This window comes from Pogona vitticeps, chromosome 11 (genome assembly GCF_051106095.1).
Source record: "Pogona vitticeps strain Pit_001003342236 chromosome 11, PviZW2.1, whole genome shotgun sequence".
Classification (NCBI taxonomy): Eukaryota; Metazoa; Chordata; class Lepidosauria; order Squamata; family Agamidae; genus Pogona; species Pogona vitticeps.
This window is the reverse complement of record NC_135793.1, coordinates 14,138,130-14,150,866: the sequence shown is the minus strand read 5'-3', so window position 1 is coordinate 14,150,866 and position 12,737 is coordinate 14,138,130. Positions and strand designations below refer to the sequence as shown.

Genomic DNA, 12,737 nt, shown 5'->3' with positions numbered 1-12,737 from the left:
GACTCCTAGGCAGCTAAGATATCCACAACCCTAAAATGAGTTATTCACCTCCATAGCCTTCCTGAGATTATTTATTTAAGGACTCTATGGCTTTGGCATTCAGACTGCCATGGCAACAGTAGTTTCTTTGCCTTTTGGAAAGGTGACCCCATATTTGTCCCTCATTAGCTCACACAAGCTTAGAGAACTGTTAATTAAACACAGACTGAATTCATTGAAGCTAAAAGAGATTCAAGGACCACGTGATACAACTAGCTCTTGCCCAGCAAGATGCCCTAAATTGGAAGACAAGGTAAAATTTTTAACCAAGTGTGCTCTGTATGCAGATTTTAGGGATTAGTATCTTAAAACAATTTGATCCCTAACAACTGGGATGAATAACAACTCCCCTTTATTTCTGCTAGTTGGCACAGCTGCAGGAAAGCTAGATTTGTTAAAAGACCCATGGAAAGGCAGAACTCATTGCCTGCTTCACAATCTCTACAAGTTAATCTTACAACTTGATATTTACTTGAGAATTCTTATTTCATTATTTTATTATTGTTTTTATATATTTATATTAGAGGTCAGCTATTATCTTTTAAGAGCGGTTTGATTTGTGTTTATGTCATTGGCTACAATACAATAAAGTACAGTATAGATTTTATAACAAGGCTCCAAAATGTCACCTGTCCTTATCTTAGTTGTTCTGTATGGATATACCTAATTTTAAAAATTTTGGGAGGACTTCCCTTATATTGATGATACCACAGAAGTGTCATTATATTAACTAGTCTGAATAAAGAAAGGTGCTGTATGCAGCACCCACTAGCCTGTGTTTAGAGGGATGCACTTTCAACATGTAGATCTTCAATGGTCTCAGAGCCATTTGTCTGATTTTCGTCCTGTACACTCATGCACACTCCCCCTGATATTCATTTATCAGTTCTTTGAGCCAAGTTGAGTTGTCTCAGGGTTGTTTCTTGTTTCCACAAGAGGTGGAAAACAGTGGACAATTAGAAGACCTAATTGGCTAACCCAATAGTACAATAAAATAGGCAGGATGTCATACTAGCATGTAAGAAGCTGGTGCATCAGCAACTATACACCACTATGTTGTATCCATATAGGCCTAAATCCTAATAGAATTGATCCAGTGTATTGATAGAATCTATGTAAATGTAGACTTACTATTTAACCATTGATTCAATGTGTTTGCAAGTCAGACTACTGGTTGGATTTGGGCCGTTGTCCCAAATACCTCCTAATCTCAGCTTTCTGTGGCCATAGGGCAAACTAACCCAATCTGAAAAGAACATAAGCAACATTTTATTCTATTTTGCACAAAATGTAGTAATGCAAAACAAGCCCTAAGAATGCACATATAAAGAAGGCCAGAAAATGATCCAATGCAGCGGTGTTTCCTCGTTCATGGAGAAAGACAACACTAAATTATGCAGTTTTACCAAAATGGACAAAAATCAATCTTAAAAATATGCAAAAAAAATCTCTGAAATCTTTCCTCAGAGAGGATTTGTGTGCTTTCTCATTTGCCATGCAAGAATGAATCAGATTTTGATTTACATTCTTGTGATATTTAATGGCTGTTCAAACCTCTTCCTAGAGGCAGAACTGCCTTCTGCATGATAAAAGTGTTTTCAAAAAATGCAGAGATTAACCTTTTGCCACAATGAAATTTAAATGACAATGTCAATATTTTAACTGCTGGAAGAATCTCTTAAAACTGCTTTTCAAAATGATGGATTAGTTTAAAATAAAATAAAAAATCAGCAATTTGTATCAAAATAATCTCAATTTCCACACAGACAGGTTTGGTCTTTTCACTGTATTTGTTTCTTTTAAGGTTGGTAATGTCTGCACAGACGGAAACAATTTTACATTTTTTAAAAAATCATAACTTGAAAACCATTTGCCCAAATGTCCCCAAATGTGGCACAGAGCAAGAGCAGACTGTCCACTGTCTGACCCACAGATGAGTTTCAAAGTTACACTTTTTTGTTTTGGGTGCCCATATTTTTAGTTGCCTTAGGGAATTCTGAATTGGGCTGTTGTACAATAACTATTGCTGAATTTCAGTGCAGCAATAATGTTGTTGGATATGCCCTCTTAAATTAAAAAAAGCCCCTGTCAATGTTTTAAGAGGGAGCAGTTCAAAAATAAAGCAGCTAATTAAATATTTAATGAAACCTGTTGTCATTTATACCTCAAATCGCACATTGTGCCACCTTCATTTTGATGCTTAGGGTTTGAAGTATGCATCAAGTTCTTTTGTGGAAGTGTTTATTACACTTTTTGATTAAAATATTTAAGGATTCAAGGCAAAGGAAATGTTTTACAATATATCACCATGGGAAATTAGGAGGAACCTGTTTACATGTTATCTAGAGAAAAATTTAACCAGCTGGTCCAAAGTTATGATGAAAAATATGGCAAATGTATTAATTTAACATAAAATTTGGAACCAAAGGTACCTTTTTCCTTAACGTAAAACTGTTCACTTGTCCTAGATTTTAAAAAAAGAAAAAGAAAGAAAGAATAAGCTCCTTCTAACAGGCTAAGAAGTTAAAAGTAACATATCAACTACTAATTTGTGTTCTCCTTGGGCCTATGATTAAAGAGTTGTAACGCTTTGGAACTTTTAATCACTCTCTTATTTTTCTCTTACTCTCAAATTTATTTAAACTTATATAGAGAAACTAAATTATTCATGGCAATCTACTCCCAAAGGCGCTTTATTATGAAACCAGGGAAAAAGGTAGAGTATATTATAACACCCATGATTTTAGGGTTTCTACATTAAAGCATCTTGGTACTGACCTCATTAAAGCAACCCGACTTCTTCTAACACATGAGTTCTACTTTGTTCTTCATTTTTACTGTCATTTTGGATCTCATATGTAGCTAAAACCGCTAAGTTATGCTACCCAAGTGGCTATTTCAGGCCACCAGAGTAATTCTGAGCCATAATTTCTTCACATTAAACCTCGCTTCCCACATAGATGGGAGTACAACCTCTAGCATGAAACTGGTACATTTCTTATTAGCTATTGCCTGACATCAACAGTTTAAGCTTGTCACTGACATCACTCGAGGAACTTCCTGCTGCACAGACAGCACTGCGGTGGGCAACAGGAGCTATTTAATAAGAAATGCTTCAGCAATGAAGAGGCACTTCTGGCTTCTAACACAACAGTACTGGCACTGTCATGTATGTACTGTGTTGGGTAAAAATACAGAAAATAGAACAGCATTGGCATAATTATGGCAATTTGCTTAATTTGCTGTGATGGAAAGAAAAGGTGGATAGCTGTCATCCAGGTGTGTGTTTCAGACCTGGAGTGACTTTGGTTAAGATTTAGTTAACATTTTTAAGCCTACATGTGTACATGTTTATACTTAAAAATGTAGCTGTGCTTGCAAACAGTTGTATTAAAAAACAACAATTGCACTATTTGTCTGGATGTTTTTTTTCTCTGTGTTAAAAAAGTGGCTACAGGGAGTTTATACAAGACGTGGTTTCTATTTTTTCCCCATGAAGATGATGCTATTGTGGAACAATTTTCCAATCTAAAAATAACAAAAAGTATCTGCTTAGGGATAGGACCCCTAATGAAGTGCCATGATTATAACTCCTGTGGTACAAAATGTGTATTCTTCATTAATCCCCATCCTGGTAGATTTTTTTTAAAAAATATTGCATTGTATGTCTTTTGGGATTTTTTCTGACTTCCTAATAATTTCAATATGTTGAAGGGCATGAGAATTTCCTGTATCCAAAGGAATATTTGTAGGTTGGCATCCAAGGCTATATTTATATTCAGTCTTCCAGAGTATACTTCTGAATTAGACACCTAACTTGAAGGAAAACAGCTGCTCCTATTTAAATGATCTCAGGAGACAATTTACTATTCCTGTAACCAAAAGAAAAGGTGATTACAAAGGAGCATTGGAACATATGTGGATTTCTTGTCCTTCCAGCATGATGTAATAGTTGGCTGTTCATTAGTTGCCCAGCAATGAATGCATAGATGTTTACATTTCAGTACCTGCCCATGATGTGATCAGAATCACCACATGGTAATTCCTGGGGTAATTACAGTGGTGCCTCGCTAGAGTTACCCCGCATGACAGTTTTTTCACTAGACATTGGCTTTTTGCGATCTCTATAGTGATTCGCAAAACAGTGATTCCTATGGGGGAATTTCGCTGGACAATGTTTGGTCCCTGCTACGCAAACCATATTTTCGCTAGACAATATTTTGACAGCTCCCTCTGCGCTCGCAAAACAGGTGTTTTCAGAACCTAAGCTTCGCAAGACAGCGATTTAAACAGCTGATCGGCGGTTCGCAAAGCGGCTTTCCTATGGCCGATCTTTGCTAGACAACAATTCTTCCCCACTGGAACACATTAAACAGGTTTCAATGCATTCCAATGGGGAAGTGCTTTTCGCTAGACAATGATTTCGCTAAACAGCGATTTCAGTGGAACGGATTATCATTGTCTAGCGAGGCACCACTGTACATGGTAATTACTGAGTAAACATGAATGCTGTTCTCCATCCAGGTTCTCTGCTTCTTGGACAACCATATTTGTAGGAACCATCCATTCCATGAATGGGGTTAGCATCTGAGGGTTGTTTTGGCATACTTGAGGAATGCTCTGATTGAACATGTATTCCAGTTCTGACCACTTTTAAGCAGGTAGCATGGATGAAGTAAAAATTTAAATAAATTCTTTTAAGACTCTTTCTGAAAGAGCTGTTCCAGACATTGCTTTGAACTGTAACTTAAAAAAAAAGAAAAGGAAAAAATAAAGAAATTCATTAATTGTTCTGTGACAACTTCCAGCTAGGTCTGTTCAATTAATTAAGAAAAATCATAGCATAGACCTATGATGTGGGCTGATTTGATAAAACTCTTTGTTTGCAGTTTGTCTCAATGTGTATTCAACAGATGACATTCTAAGGTGGAGCAAGTTGGATTTACAAAACACATCCAGGGCACAAATTTAATTGGATGAGGCATTAATAGTTTTAATCTATTTTTTCCTCTTTTTTTTAAGCAGACTTTAGAGATTCCCAGTATAAAATTTGGTTTCTCTTCAGAGTCTGTCATGTCTCCACCATCATCCATGCAAAAACAAGAACTGTAGCCAATGTCTTATTCTGGTTCATTAATTTTACAAAGTTACAAGCTGATTTCGATGGCAAATGAGGCACACCTCTCTGGATGACATTTGGAAGCCCCCATATCAGTTTGGGGGATCTGTGCACAGCCCTAGTACCTATGTATGTATCTATCTTAAACCCACAACAACCATTAGATCCCGGCTGTGAAAGCCTTCGCGAATACATATCTATCTTAACCTTTGCGGTTTTCTCAACATTCCATAGGGCAGCAGCTATAAGAAGTTTAACTAAGGGCATGTATATTTTCTATCAGAGGAAAGCAAGAGGACTTTTATCATTTTGTTCTTTACCGCTTTGTTCTGTCATGAACCATTATTTTCCAATGATAATAAAATCCTAATCCCCATTAACGTTTGTATTTTTGTCCATCATAAAAGTCTCTCAAGGATAAGAAAAAAATTGAAAACCCTTTTTGGCATAAAAACTCCTTTTTTAAACTCTTGCCAATACCACAACAACTCCTGCACTCATTTCCAAACTCGTCTTATAGAAAGTTCTATTAACAGTTTAAAGCAGTGATGGCGAACCTATGGCACGCGTGCCACAGCTGGCACACAGAGCCCTCTCTGTGGGCACACGAGCCATAAGTCGCCATAGAAAAATACTTACCCGTTCTCCAATCCCGGATTTCAGCACTCCCCTCTGCTGGTGCAGTGGTCAAGCGGAGGGGTGCAATGGTGACCATTACCGGTCTAGCCCAATACCAGTAAGTATTTATTTGTTAATATTGCCAATAGAGGGGGGGGAAACAATCATTTAATCCTTGCAATACAGGGGCAGTTGTTTTTTCTAAACTAAAACTTCAGCATTTGGGTTTTAATTGCAGTATTGTCACTTTGAAATAAATAAGTTGATTTTGTGTTGCAGTTTGGGCACTCAGGCTCAAAAAAGGTTCACCACCACTGCACTAGGCACTCAGAGGCAGCCACTGCCCTCAAGCAGCAGATTTTGCAGTACCAGTGAATTTTTGCAATCTATCCATGCATAGATCTACATGAATTTTAATCTACGCACATCTCCAAATTATTGCCCATCTCCATTTCCTCAGATGTGGCACTGGCGTGAGAGGTTGAACTGGAAGCTTCTTCGAAATGGCATATTTTCTCCCCACTTGTACTCTGCAAGGAGCTGCTCATGGTGTTGATGATGAAGATGCAGCTTGCCAGGTCTCTGAGAATGAGCTGCTGTGCCAGGAAATGGGTGGGCTCCCTTGAATCTCCAGGCCAGGCAAACAAATGTGAGGAGCAGTGGTGGAAGTGAAGGAGCAAGTCTCGTTTATTATTATGGGATGGCCATAGTGTTTGGGTGCCCAACTCCAACCATCTCCGAATGGCACCAGGGCTCACTGTTTTCCTGTGCCTGTCCAACATGACATATAATGTACTTCCTTAGGAGCTCAGACAGGGAACCTAGCTCACTCCCTCACACATACATGGAAAAATATTATGTTCCCAATTCCTGTGACATCACAAAGCCCCACACCATGACTTCACAAAGACCCACCCCAGGCATTGGGCCCCAGATATAATGAGGGGATGGGGAAGATAATCCCGTGACAGCCCCTGACAAACAAGACAACACTTCAGAACCATTCCGGAAAATTCTTTTATTGCTTTTGGAAAAGAGACTAAACGGGTATCCTCAGTGGAGACAATGGCCTGGTTCAGCTCCAGCAGGATGCCTGCCTTCTGGTCCCTTGCATCCCTCTGGGGAAGAGGACGCATCGGGCCCTGCAAGAGAAAGAGAGAAAAAACAACTAAGGGGCGAGCTCATCCACTGCCATCAACTGGCTTCAACCTAGGCATGCCCACCAACCAATGTTCTGGCAACTTCATCATGAAATTCCACCTGCCAACATCCACTGGCTTCCACCAGGAATATTCACCCATTCATCTCTTCCACTCTGCTTCTGAAGCCAGCCTCTGCCAGCTCCCAAATGCTTGGGTCACACACATGCCCCAGCAACATCCCGATGGAACACCAGCCAGCCCATTCACACACACATTCACACACACACCACCCACTCCCTGACACACACACACCTTCACTCCACCAGCCATTCACACACGCGCCCGGGCTTTTCCATGCACTGCTATCCACCAAGCTTCTGCCAGCTGGTTTCAGGAGGCTAACATCCCCCTGCTTCATCCACCAACCTCTGCCAGCCTCCGCCTTGCAACCTCAGCCAGCTTCCACAGGGAGATTCCACCAGCTTCTGTCTGCCATTGTCCACCGACTTCCCCCCGGTCCATCGCCGACATCAGCGAGTTTCAAGCCATGGATCTCCACCAGGCTCGAGCTGTTAACTCACAAGCCTGCTTAGCAAGTTCATCTGCTTTTGTGAGAGAACTTGCCTTGGGCAGAAGGGCTGGGTCCCCTGCAGCCACTGCCGCTTTCTCTGCCGAACTGTCCTCTGGCCACTGGCCTACTTCTGGTCTCCTGCCCTGCCCAACAAGACCCTTTTATCTGCCAGCAGAGAGGTGGGGCTCTGTGAGGTCACAAAAACCCAGGAGAGTAGGGTTGGGTTCCCAAGGCAGCAGCAGCAGCACTCTCTGGATTGGCTGAGTCCTGAAGATGATGTCAACAGTCCCTCTGATCATGTGATTCATCCACAAAATCTTGCATTTTGCATGGTTTTTGTGGCCTATTAATGTATCCCTTGTCACCAATCCCTCTGATTGTTAAATCTCCCCATGTTGGCCTTCTGACAGGATTCTAGGCTGGTGCTCCAAAAAGTTATCTTCCAGCATTTGCACCAAAAGGAACTTTCCTAAGCCCTGAGCTAGGGTAAAAAAAAAATGAAAGTAATAAATGAATAAGGATGCGCACAGTCACACAAGGAAGCCTTTGATCCTCTTTTTTTGCCTCTTTTTGGACATTTTTTTCTTGCCCTTGCCATGAAAAAGATATTATAAGGAGCCCATTAAGAAAGCAACCTAAGTTTTTGAAACACATGAGTATTTTAATGCCATCCCTGCACTATCAAAGATGCAGGTATGTTTCAAAGACTCTCCCAGCCTTTGGAACTCCCTCCCACTGGAAGGCATATTTGCCCCACCGGTAAGTATTTATTTGTTAATACCGCCCATTGGGGGGGAGATAAGCATTTAACCCTTGCAGTGGAGGAACAGTTGTTTTTTTTTCTAAACTAAAACCTCAGTATTCAGGTTTTAATTGCAACATTGGCACTTTGAAATAAATAAGTTGATTTTGTATTGCAGTTTGGGCACTTGGGCTCAAAAAGGTTCACCATCACTGGTTTAAAGGCTGTTATTCATTATTTGTCAGCTGGTATGCTGATGAACAGTGAATAACAGCCTTTAAACTTGGCGGAACGCTTACTCCCAACTAGCTTTACCCGTGTCACCTGCGCGAGCCAGGAAGTGAGGCTGAGGGGCCGGATGCCGAGGGAGGCCCGGAAGGAAAGAACCAGAAACCGGGCCTTCTCGGCGGTGGCTCCTCGCCTCTGGAATAGCCTACCTCTGGAGATTCGCACTGCACCCTCGCTGGGTACTTGTAAGAACCAACTAAAAATGTGGATGTATAGGCAGGCCTTCCCTTCCAGTTAATTCCTGTCCTCTTTCCTTTTTTCTCTCCATATTTGATTTATTTTGTATTTTTCCCATTGCAAAATCATTTAATTAATTAATTGTTATAAATTTTTCTTGAACTTGTTATGTTTTATGTTGTAAGCCGCCTAGAGTGGTCGAAATGACTAGATAGGCGGGGTATAAATACAATTAATAATAATAATAATAATAATAATAATAATAATAATAATAATAATAATAATAATAATAATAATAATAATAATAATAATAATAATAATAATAATAATAATAATAACTATTGTGCTTGTAAGCCTCACATACAAAACAGGTTCAGAGAAACTGAACAAATATAATCCCACTGCTTGATTCCAAAGTAATTTGGCTATAAAATAAGGAAAAGATAAGTCTAATGTGTTGGTATATGAATGATTTTGTTTTCAAAAAGGAAAACAAACAATATTCTTCATCTCGAGACACTCAGCTTGTGCGAGCTAATGATGTTATTATTTGGAAAGAATGAGTTGTTTTATCATGTTTTAATTGAATTTTATTACCCTGCCCAACTTTATGAAACAATAATTATATGTATTTATTTTATATTGATTTGGTTTTACTGGTCTTTAACTGTAATAAAGTATACTAAAACTACTCAGCTTGCCCTTAATCTCACAAATACAGTGGTGCCCCGCTTGACAACAATAATCCGTTCCAGGAAAATCGCTGTTAAGCGAAATCGTCATCAAGCGAAAAAACCATTGGAATGCATTGAAAACCGGTTAATGCATTCCAGTGGGAAAATACCTCATCGTCCAGCGAAGACTGCCCATAGAGAACCGCTGATCAGCTGTTTAAAATCGCTGTCTTCCGAAGCAGGGGTCCGGAAAGCAGCCATTTTGCAAAGGGAGGGAAGCCATTTTGTGGAGGGAAGCCATTTTGCAGAACCGGTAAAATTGTTTAGCGAGCAAATGGTTCGCGAAACAGGCAAAAAACCCATTTGGAATCATTGTTTTGCGATCGCAATAGCAATCCCAAAAATGATTTCGACATCATGCGGGGTAAGCGTCTAGCGGGGCACCACTGTATGTAATGTAGGACCTTGGTCAGAGTTCATAGATATATTCAGGCAAGAGGACAGTGGTTTTTTTCCCTTCTATGTGTATAGGCAGTTGTCATGCAGCAAGAGTTGAAAAGGCAGAATCACTTGCCATATCGGAGCCACTTGCCTTCCATGCAAACTGTTCCTGTTTGCCTTTTCATCCCTGTTTATTCTGCCACAGTAGTTCTGAGCAAGAATTGCCATCTCTTCTATTCCTCCCAGCAGAGGGCTCTTCAGCTTTAACAGCTACATGGTAAATATCTACAATTTGGCCCTCTCCCTATTGGGAGTGACAAGTGGCTTGTAATTTCCTTCTGCAAGTTTTAAAAATTTCAACTTCTCTCATACAGTTCTGTAGCTATAATGTATAGAAAATATATGAATAAAATATATTCATTTTAATAGGAACAATGTACCTATGTGTACATGTGTGTGACAATGAGAGAGGCAGGAGGAGAAAACATATAAAAGCATTGTGGAACCACCATATTCACATCATCACAATGATGACAGGAAAAAAAGTTATCCCAGTTCTATCAGGGTGACTTGGAAATAATTGAACATACTCCTCAATCGGGAGGTAACTCAGATAAATGATAGAAACGGTATTGCTGGATTCAACAATCTAAAACAGTGTGTTTTGCAGTTTTGTAGAAGGAAATGCATTTTGCCTTAGGAATGTGTAGATATGTGAGGCTTACAGAGATTTCAGAGAGATAGTGTATACCAATCAGTGCATTTTAAAATCCATACAGCTAAAATGCACATCAATGGGAGAAATGTGCAGACATTTAAGGAGTAAAGGGCTGTCTCCTCCAAAGTTATCAGTCACTGGGGCTTTATGGAGAAATATTGTGTACATTAGATAAAAGATGTCTATGAATGCAGAACCTAAAAATTTAAATGTACAGTGTCTCACAACTCAATATGCAACAAGGGCAATTAAAAATGCAGGTAAGATTTGCAAAAATGCAACAAAATTGAAATTGGTTTTTCCCCAAAGGATTGCACAGTCTGTAACTATGAATCTTTGCTAAATGACTATGAATGAGATTCCAATGCTGTTTATATTCATTGTGCAAAAATATTTCAGTTCTTTAAAAACTCCCTGGTTTATTCATTCAAGAAGCCAGGAAATGGTCCAATATTGCTGCACAATATTGTGCCTATGTTGCCAGCAGGAAAAGCCTAAATCAGCTTTGACACCATTAGCAGCAGTCAAGATAGTCTTACAGGTGCCCTCTTCTGCTCCCTTCCTTTCACAAAGTGACATCACACAAGGGGAAATACCAGAAGCTCACTTTTTTTCATCAGTTAACTTTTCCTCAGATATTTTTTAAGTCTTCATCATGACTTAAGGAAAAGGTCAAGAAGTACTTTTTGAACATGGATAAATTTTTATTTGGCTTTCTTAACTGGTATCACAGCTCATATGAACAAATTGCATCTAAGGCTGTAGGGAAAGGGAAAGCTTGTGTGTGTCATGCATTCTGAATTGAATGCTTTTGATGCAAGGCTACAGTACACATTTTTGTGAAGCAAGTCAGTGGAAGTAAATTTTCAAATTTCTTTAAGCTGCAATAAACTAAAATTTGAGAATGACATGAATTTACAATTCAGTGTTGAAAGACACATCACAGCATTGAGCCTATTGCAGGTGGAATTCCAGATTCACTGACTTCCATAAGCATGGAAAGGAAATAAGTATCTTTTGGAATCTATTTGAAGTAGCACCAGAAGATGCAAGTAACTCATATCAGATGGAACAAAACGATCTACCTCACATTTACAGCCACTCCTCACTTAATGACCAGTTGTTAAACAACCGCTGGGACTTGCAACCAGTTATCCAGCAAGAGGGAACCCCCTTTCTCAGTCTTTGTCTCATTCTGCCACCAAACCAGCCAGGATCAATGCCTGACCTTCCCAAAGTGGGCCCCTCGCCTCTTGTGGCTCCCCGTGGCTCTCAAACCAGCTAGTAGCAATGCAGAAGCTTTTAACTGTTTTTTTTTTTTTTTTTTTTTTACCAAGCTGGTAGCAACGCTGCTGCTTCCAGATGGCTCTGGCTCCTTCCTGCATCTGCCTTTAAGCTCCTCACTTATCAACCAATTTGCTTAATGACCGAGCCGTAAGAATGGAACTCAGTTGTTAAGTGAGGAGTGCCTGTATTACAAACCAGAAAGGTCCATAATCACCACACATCAGAAGTGACTAAATGACAAATAGCATCTTTGGAGAGTTTTTTTCCCCTCTCCAGTGGTATAGTGACAAGTTGGGTGGAATACGCACCCATATTCTGCTGACTTTGAGGTAATTCATCCCCAGCCTCAAATAAGAAACAGTAATTTCATAACTTAAATGAGTGAGCTTCTGAATGTTCACACTCTGGTTTTTTTACTCTCTTTATATATATTTTTCACCAGAAATGAAACTCTGGCCAGACAGATATTAAAAGAGTTTCATTTAATTAAATCCTGACTAGCGGAATCAAAAATTCAAATATTCTCCCACACCCCCTGAGCTTGTAATGAAGTTTATGTTTAGACAGAAAGCCAGAAACTCAAATGCCTTTTTTTCAAAATTAATATTGCCCCCCTCCGAAGCCTAGATTCCTTCCTGATTAAATGAGGGGCAGGGACTAACCACTCTGTTAATGTAAGCACGTTTGGTCTTTTCAGTGTATTTGATCTGTGGTAAATCTGCAGACAGAAATGGTTTCTTGTGTGTCCATGGGGGATAATAGTTTTCCTTTTAAAAAACTCATAGGTCAAAAACTGTTTGCCCAAACATCTCCAGATGTGGAACAAAGCAACATCACAAATTTGGCACTGATTTAAGGTCCAATTTCAAAGTTATAATACTTGTTTGGAGAAGTGCTTTTTTTAAATCCAGCCTTATGGAA

General features: G+C 39.5%; 2 protein-coding genes across 6 annotated transcripts in view; one reads left to right on the top strand and one right to left on the bottom strand.

Moving 5' to 3' along the window:
• The window catches only part of LOC110082622 (protocadherin-11 X-linked), a 986,147-nt gene that overhangs the window by 963,646 nt on the left and 9,764 nt on the right, over positions 1-12,737 (top strand). The window lies entirely within an intron of this gene.
• Positions 3,695-12,737, bottom strand: part of LOC140702313 (uncharacterized) — a 470,248-nt gene continuing 461,205 nt past the window's right edge. For all 3 annotated transcript variants that reach the window (XR_013538729.1, XR_013538731.1, XR_013538730.1), the window contains one exon: positions 3,695-6,918. The gene's annotated coding sequence lies outside the window, so the exon portion shown is untranslated. The remainder of the gene's footprint in view (positions 6,919-12,737) is intronic.